Source organism: Suricata suricatta, chromosome 13 (genome assembly GCF_006229205.1).
Source record: "Suricata suricatta isolate VVHF042 chromosome 13, meerkat_22Aug2017_6uvM2_HiC, whole genome shotgun sequence".
Lineage (NCBI taxonomy): Eukaryota > Metazoa > Chordata > Mammalia > Carnivora > Herpestidae > Suricata > Suricata suricatta.
In genome coordinates this window covers 67,430,227-67,438,638 of record NC_043712.1, presented here as the reverse complement: position 1 = coordinate 67,438,638, position 8,412 = coordinate 67,430,227, and the positions used below count along the sequence as shown (strand labels likewise).

The 8,412-nt window shown below is 38.4% G+C and overlaps 1 protein-coding gene and 1 pseudogene across 2 annotated transcripts in view; one reads left to right on the top strand and one right to left on the bottom strand.

The window, feature by feature from the left end:
• Positions 1–8,412, bottom strand: part of FRMD3 (FERM domain containing 3) — a 285,438-nt gene that overhangs the window by 139,099 nt on the left and 137,927 nt on the right. The gene's annotated exons all lie outside the window — the stretch shown is intronic.
• On the top strand, positions 1,781–2,776 carry LOC115276859 (annotated as a pseudogene).

Here is an 8,412-nt window from a genome sequence, read left to right as displayed (position 1 = left end):
AAAAAAAAAAAAAAGTCAGAAATATATCACTTCACGTATACGTGGACTCTAAAAAGTAAAACAAAAAGTAGAAACAAACCCAAAAGTCGTCAATACAGAGAAACTGATGGTTCCCAGAGGAAAGAGCAGAAGAATGGGCAAAATGGCTCAAGGGGAGTGGAAGATACAGGCTTCCAGCTATGAAATGAGGAAGTCACTGTAATAAAAGGTACAGCATAGGGAATACAGCCAGTGGGATTTTAACAGTGTTGTAGACGACAGATGGCAGCTACACTTGTGTGGTGTAGTGTATAAATTTGTCAAATCACTATAGTGCATACTTGAAATGAATGCAATATTGCATGTCAACTATACTTCACTTAAAAAGTTGTTTTGATTGGTGTTATTTTATTCAAATATTTTCAGATGTTTAAAAGGTAAAACCAAGGTTTCAGGAAGCAGAAGTACCTAATTCTATACATCTGCTATATATTAATAATAGATTATGGCTAAGATAGTTGAACATACAGGCTAGATTAAGGGGATTTCTGTGCACAATAATTATTTGGGGGATGCGAAGGCATAGTTGGGACTGTACCAGGGACCATCTACATGTAGCCATCCTCACAGCGAGAGGCTTAGTAGTATAAAGGCTGGGGAAATTTTTAAAGCCCTAAGTTAGAAAGACAGAGAAATAATGAATCCATGAAAAGCAGCAGCAGCCAGGAAGGTTGGCCACTTTATTGTCTGGGTCCAGAATGCTGTCTTCAGAAGAAGCGTCATAGAAATCTAAGCAGGCAGGGTGCCTTGGACTTGGTAGGGTCTTCTTCCGGGTTCTTTTTGCCACTGTTACCTCCCTTATGTTCCACAGCTTTCATTCTAAAGGAAGGGCTGTGTGTCTGCACTCACAGATAGGGTCCTTTCTCTTCTGACTGACACACAGATAATCCCATCCTAATGCCTGAGGAATCATATCTGATGTTTCAGCTCTTAGAAATTTCTGCCACTTCTCAGTGCTCAGAAGATTTTTTCCTTCCCCACCTTTTTTCCTTCCAATTTTGGGGCTTAGTGCCATTGACAGACCCAATTTCTGAAGGCACTAACTTCAAAATAATTTTAAAGTTTTCCAACTCCAATCCTTTCTGTAATTTCAACATAGTGTCTTTTTTTCCCTCATGGTGTAGAAACCAAGGCTCAGATAGCCTAATTAACTTACCCAAGGTCAACACAGCAAGAAAGTAGAATAGTCAATATTTAAGTCCAGGTCTGCTTAATTCGGTTATTATACCCAAATTTTCAAATAGTTAAGAAACAACTTTCTCAACTTGATGAATAACATCTATAAGACCTTACAGTTAACACCATACTTAATGGATAGAAACTAGATGCTTTCCTCCTAAGATCAAAAACAAGGCAAGGGCTTCCACAGTATGGCCGGCCACATTAGCTAGCGCTCACTCTACTCTCTAACGGGGAAACAGCAGACTGCAAGAGACTTAACTGTATCTGCCTCTATTTCCAAAAGACTCACGTTCAACTTTCCCTCACACACACACACACACACACACACACACACACACACACCAAAAAAAAAAAGCCAGGAAAATTTTATTAATCCTTTTTTTAAAAAAAAGTTAATATAAAATTATAGCCAAAAAAAAAAAAGAGGAACCTGAACTTTGGTAAGACAGCTGGAGCAATCCACGGCAGCGGCGGGGGCAGCGGCGGGGGCAGCGGCGGGAGAAGAGATTTAATTTAGTTGATTTTCTGTGTTTGTTGGTTGTTCGCTAGTCTCACAGGGATGGAAGCTGCACATTTTTTCGAAGGGACCGAGAAGCTGCTGGAGGTTTGGTTCTCTAGGCAGCAACCCGAGGCAAACCAAGGATCTGGGGATCTTCGCACCACCCCAAGATCCGAGTGGGACATACTTTTGAAGGATGTGCAATGTTCAATCATAAGTGTGACAAAAACTGACAAGCAGGAAGCTTATGTACTCAGTGAGAGTAGCATGTTTGTCTCCAAGAGACGTTTCATTTTGAAGACACATGGTACCACCCACTTGCTGAAAGCACTGCTTCCCCTGTTGAAACTTGCTAGGGATGACAGTGGGTTTGACTCAATTCAAAGCTTCTTTTATTCTCATAAGAATTTCATGAAGCCTTCTCACTAAGGGTACCCACACCGGAATTTCCAGGAAGAAATAGTTTCTTAATGCAATTTTCCCAAATGGAGCAGCATATTGTAGGAGACGTATGAATTCTGACTGTTGGTACTTATATACTTTGGATTTCCCAGAGACTCGGGTAATCAGTCAGCCAGATCAAACCCTGGAAATTCTGATGAGCGAGCTTGACCCAGCAGTTATAGACCAGTTCTACATGAAAGATGGTGTTACTGCAAAGGATGTCACTCGTGAGAGTGGAATTCGTGACCTGATACCAGGTTCTGTCATTGATGCCACACTGTTCAATCCTTGTGGGTATTCAATGAATGGAATGAAATCGGATGGTATTGGACTACTCACATCACTCCAGAACCAGAATTTTCTTATGTTAGCTTTGAAACAAACTTAAGTCAGATTTCCTATGATGACCTGATCAGGAAAGTCGTGGAAGTCTTCAAGCCAGGAAAATTTGTGACCACCCTGTTCGTAAATCAGAGTTCTAAATGTCTCACAGTGCTTTCTTTGCTTCAGAAGAGTGAAGGTTTTAAATGTCTTGATTGCCAGAGTGCTATGTTCAATGATTAAAATTTTGTTTTTACCAGTTTTGCTAAGAAGCAGCAACAGCAAAGTTGATTAATAAAAATGAAGAAAAACAGCAAAAAGAGACCACACATAGAAGGAGGTGGTGGCTGCTTTTTAGATATTGATACCAGGGGCCATGCTTTCCATAACCACCACCTTGTAGCTGCAGAAAGCCCTAGATGTAATGATAGTGTAATCACTTTGAATTGTATGCATTATTATATCAAGGAGTTAGATATCTTGCATGAATGCTCTCTTCTGTGTTTAGGTCTCCTATGCCACTCTTGCTGTGAAATTGAAGTGCATGTAGAAAAAACCTTTTACTATATGAAACTTTACAACACTTGTAAAAACAATTCAATTTGGTTTACACACAATGTAGTATTTCTCCAGGTATCATCCAAAATTCCCCACAGACAAGGCTTTCGTCCTCATTAGGTGTTGGCCTCAGCCTAATCATCTGGGACTGTTCTATTAAATTGCTTCCAGAATTTTACATCCAGTTACCTCCACTTTCTAGAAAATATTCTCTACTAATATTACTGAAACCAGTTTCTACTTCATACAGATGTTTTTTGCAACAGCGATTAAAGTTTATCTTCCATGAGTTAAGTCCTCTTAAGAAAATGATTGCAGTTATCCATTTTGTGTATTAATTTTTAACGTTGCTTCCTATACCTGTACTTCCTTTAATTGATTTCATTCCTTGCCATGGTGTCTTGCCTCCTGACCCCCCCCCAATAAAGCAATATACTGTTAAAAAAAAAAAACAAAACAAGGCAAGGATGCTGCCTCTCACTATTTCTATTCAATATCATACTGGAAGTTCCAGCTAATGCATTAATAACAGGAAACAAAAGGCATACAGATTGGGAGAGAAGAAATAAAATTTTCTTTACTTGAAGATTACATGATTGTGAATGGAGAAAACCTAAAAGAATCAACAAATTTCTTGGAACTAGTAAGTGATTATAGCAAGGCTGCAGGATACAAAGCTAATATACAAAAGTGAATACTTGTCCCATATATCAGCAAGGTACAATTAGGAGTTGAAATTAATAAACATAATACTATTTACATTAGCACTAAAAATGAAATGCTTAGGTACAAATAGCAAGTATGTACAAAACCAAGGTGAGAAAAACCATAGAATTCTGATGAATGAAAAAGACTACATAGAGAGATACCCCATGTTCATGGATAGAAAGACTCAAAAGTTGTTAAGATGACAGCTTTTCCCAACTTTATATACAGTTTCAGTATAAGCCCAATCAAAATCTCAGCAATTTATATAAATAATCTTATTCTAATGTTTATATAATGTTTATATAAAGGAAAAATTCAGAATAGCCAACACAATGTTGATAAAGAACAAGGTCAGAAGACTGACAACCCAATTAAGACTTACTATAAAGTTACAGTAATTAAGACAGTGTGGTACCAGCCAAAGAATATACAAACAGAGCAACAGAACAGAATAAAGTTCCTCAAAATAGACCTACACCAGTACAGTCAATAGACCTCTGACAAAAAAGCAAAGACATTGCAATGGGAAAAAGATGGTGCACCATTTGTTGAAAAGACCAACAACTAGATATCCACAGGCCAAAAGAAAAAAAAAGAAAGAAAAACAATAGACACAGACATTACACCCTTTACAAAAATTAACTCAAACTGGGTCAGAGACCTAAATGTAAACCACAAAACTATACTTGAAGATATCATAGGAGAAAACCTACACGACCTAGATTTGGTGAGGACTTTTTGGATACAATCCCAAACCATGAGGAGAGGGAAAAAAAATGGTAAGTTGGATTTCATTAAAATTTAAAATCTCTGCTCTGCAAAAGAAACTGTTAAGAGAATGAAAAGACAAGCCCTAGATTTGGAGAAAGTATTCGCAAAATACACATTTAACAAAAGGCTTGTATCCAAAACATACAAAGAACTCCTAAGACTTGACAAGAAGACACCATCTAATTTAAAGTGGACAATTTTAACAGACCAGAGATACATAGATAGCAAGTAGTCCTATGAAAAGATGCTCCATATCCTAAGTCATTAGGGAATTCCGAGTTAAAACAATGAGATACCTCCACATACCTATGAGATGGCTAAAGTCCAAAACCCTGACAGCACCAAATGCTGACAAGCATGAGAAGAAACAGGACCTCTGATTCACTGCTGGTACAGCCACTTTGAAGAGAGTTTGATAGTGTCTTGCAAAACTAAACCCAGGCTCAGTCCAGTGACTGTTCCCCTAGGTATTTACCTAAATGAGTCAAAACTGTATGCCCACACAGACACCTGCACACAAATGTTCATAGCAGTTTTATTCATAATTGCCAAAGTTGTAACCAAGCTGCCCTTCAACAGGTGAATGGATAAAGTGGTACATCCTTACATGGGATATTCTTCAGAGGTAAAAAGGAATTACCTATCAAGCTATGAAAGGAAGTAAAGATTATTTAAATGCATATTGCTAAGTGAAAGAAGCTAGTATGAAAAGTCTACATACTGTCTACATTCATATGGCATTCTAGAAAAGGCAATACTACAGAGATAGTTAAAAAAAAAATCAGTAGTTGTTGAGGTTATGGGGGAGGGGAAAGACTAGATAAAACACAAAGGTTTTTTTAAGGCAGTGAAATTATTCTGTGTGATTCTTTAATGGTAAATATGTGATACACCTGTCAAAACTATGAACTTCAGTTAAAAATAATAGTGTGTCAATATTGGTTCATCAATTGTAACAAATGGACTCACACTAATGCAAGATGTACATAGTAAGGGAGAGTGGGGGGGATGGCAGAAAGGGAGTAGATGGGAACTCCATACTCCGTGCTCAGTTTTTCTGTAAACCTGAGATATTCAAACACATTAATTTAAAAGTAAGGAAGAACAATATGGAGACAGTCAAAGGATATGAACAGAAGAACTGCAACTCAGGAGATGGACCAAGAAAACAAGTTCAAGAAAATAATGTTGTAATTATTCAAAATGAAAACAGACATAAAAATTTTTTTCATTATTTAATGCTCCAAAAGGGAAAAAAATACATTTAAGGGATTCCTCACTCCAGTAGTGGAGATAAGAGTCTAAGCACAGTACTTTCATAAGCAAACTGTCTACATTAATCAATACTTCCAAGATTTAAATACATCTTAATTTAATATCTGCCTTTTCCCCTTATTTTATCCTGTGATCTGCAGCATTCATGTCTCTAACAAGCACTGTAAGACAGACAGCCAAAGCCCTCTGGGCCCTGTCATCTCCCTGAGCTACATCAGGAGATAGGAGATGCTAACATCACGTCACCTCCTTTTCTCAGATTAGAATTGGCAGGCATCTGCTTAAACCTTCCTTAGCTCCTGGCACTGTGAGCTATGTTCTTTTTTAAATTACTTGAACTATTCATCTGATTTAATCCACATGAGCACCAGGAGCTAGTTGCTTTTCCATTTTCTAGGATAGAAATATAAAGCTTAGAATGGTTGAGCAACTTGCCCAGAGTCACACAGCAAGAAAATGGCTTGCTTCAAGTTTGAACTTCAGCTTCTCAGAGTCCAGAGAGAGACAGAGGACTAGAATTATAAACAATTAGGAAACAGCACTAACTTTTTCAGAATCACAAAATGTTAAGAGTTAGAAGACACTGTGGAAAGAATCTGATTCAAACCCCTCATTTCAGAAATGGGAAACCTGAAGCCCAGAGAAGTAAAAAATGTAGCAGGAATTTTAACCAACCCAAATCCACAAATCAGTGCTGAAACTGAAGTTTAAAATCAAGAGTTGGAGTCAAGATGTATCAGTTAGGACAGGTTAGGTTAAGCTGCAGTAACAAAGAATTCCAACTTGTCTGTGGATTAACAGCACATAGGTTTATTTCCCACCTATAATACACAGCCCAAGCTGACTGGCAGGGGAGAGCTTTCCTCATCATAGCTTAGGGATTCAGAATGAAACAGGCTTCCTCTTGACAGCAGCTTCAAACCAACACCACCATAGCGAGAAGGGAAGGTGGCAAATCCCACACTGGCTTTTAAACATATGTCACTTCAGCTCATTAGCCAAAGCCAAGTTAAAAATCTTTCCTGACTTTAAAGACGATAAGGAAATGAAATTCCACCATGTGCCCATAAGGATGAGAAAAAGAACGTTTGTGAAGATTCCTATACCGATCATACTAGGGCTGGTCCAACACGTGGCTTAATTAGCATAATATGCCAGATTTGCTCCCCTCTCCAGAGTATTTTTTAAATACTCACCTAAAACAATACCAGTGCCACCCATTTTATAATCTTCTTGGGCATCTCTATTACAACCATTCAGTTTGGAGTCCATGATCTAAGTGGAATCACTTGCTGATCATATTATTTTTAAAAATTGAGAATACAGAGCTCCAGAAAAATGGAAATAGACATTAGGAGCTTCCATTCATACACAGGGAGAACAAAGATTTTTATTTATGAAATTCTTAATGCATCCAAGAACTTAATAAGAGAGACTTTCTCCTGAAATTGCATACAGATGTAGACACTGAACTCGACAGTTTTAAAACAAACAAAAAACCTGGGGTCCAAATAAGCATAGAACTCCTTCGTAGTCCTATCTGTCAACAGCCTTGGGAAGAAGGATCCCCTGGTTTCTGAGAATAATCTGAGAAGCTCCTGGCCCACCGAAGATGGTGAGGCAAAGCAGCCAAATATTAAATGGTTGTGGAGAAATTCAAAACCACTTATGCAGTTAGCTAAGCTTGTTCAGATGGGGGAAAGGATCTTTTCAACCTAGTCCAACAAGAAAAGAAAACTAAACCAGGGCAGGAGATGAATTTACGAAAAGATTACACACACATTGCCCCAATATATGTAAGGGAGTGCACATGCCTCAGTCTGCACAGCTCGGTCACATTCAAAGAGGAGCAAGTCAATAGCAAAAGTAGTTATAAGCATTTCAAGTCTTCATTATTCATTTTTGAGGAAAATTTCAGAGCACCCAAGGTTGAAAACACAACATTTAGCCTCCCCAAATTTTCTTGTACCTTCTAGTTGCTGTGAAAACTCTTACCCCAAAAGTCATTCCCCAATGCCAAAGCCACGAGACTATCCTTTATCTCCTACTTCCCACCTCTTCTTTGTAAGATGTAGGTTAGTAGCCTATTTTCAGAAGAAATTATCTTTCTTCTCCAGGAAAAAAGGAGAAACCAGGAAGGCCAAGGCAGAAGGGGGGCTTGAACTCTCATGTGCACTTGGAACTACAGAGGTAATGTGGTTTTGAAGGACACTGTGCAATGGCCCAAAGCATATCACTGTCCTCTTTGGTCATGCTTGCCCAAGAAACATTCTGATAAAATTGATAAGTACCCAGGGGATACAGAAGTGTTGATGCATAGGAGTACGTGTACCCCAATGTTCATAGAAGCACTGTCAACAAATGCCAAATCATGGAAAGAGCCTAAATGTCCATCAACTGATGAATGGATCATGAAGATGTGGTTTATATATACAATGGAGTACTATATGGTAATGAGGAAGAATGAAATATGGCCATTTGTAGCAAAGTGGATGGACCTCGAGGGTGTCATGCTAAGCGAAATAAGTCAGGCAAGAGAAGGATAGATACCATATGTTTGCATTCATAGGTCTAACAGGAGAGACCTGGCAGGGGACCATGGGGAGAGGAAGGGG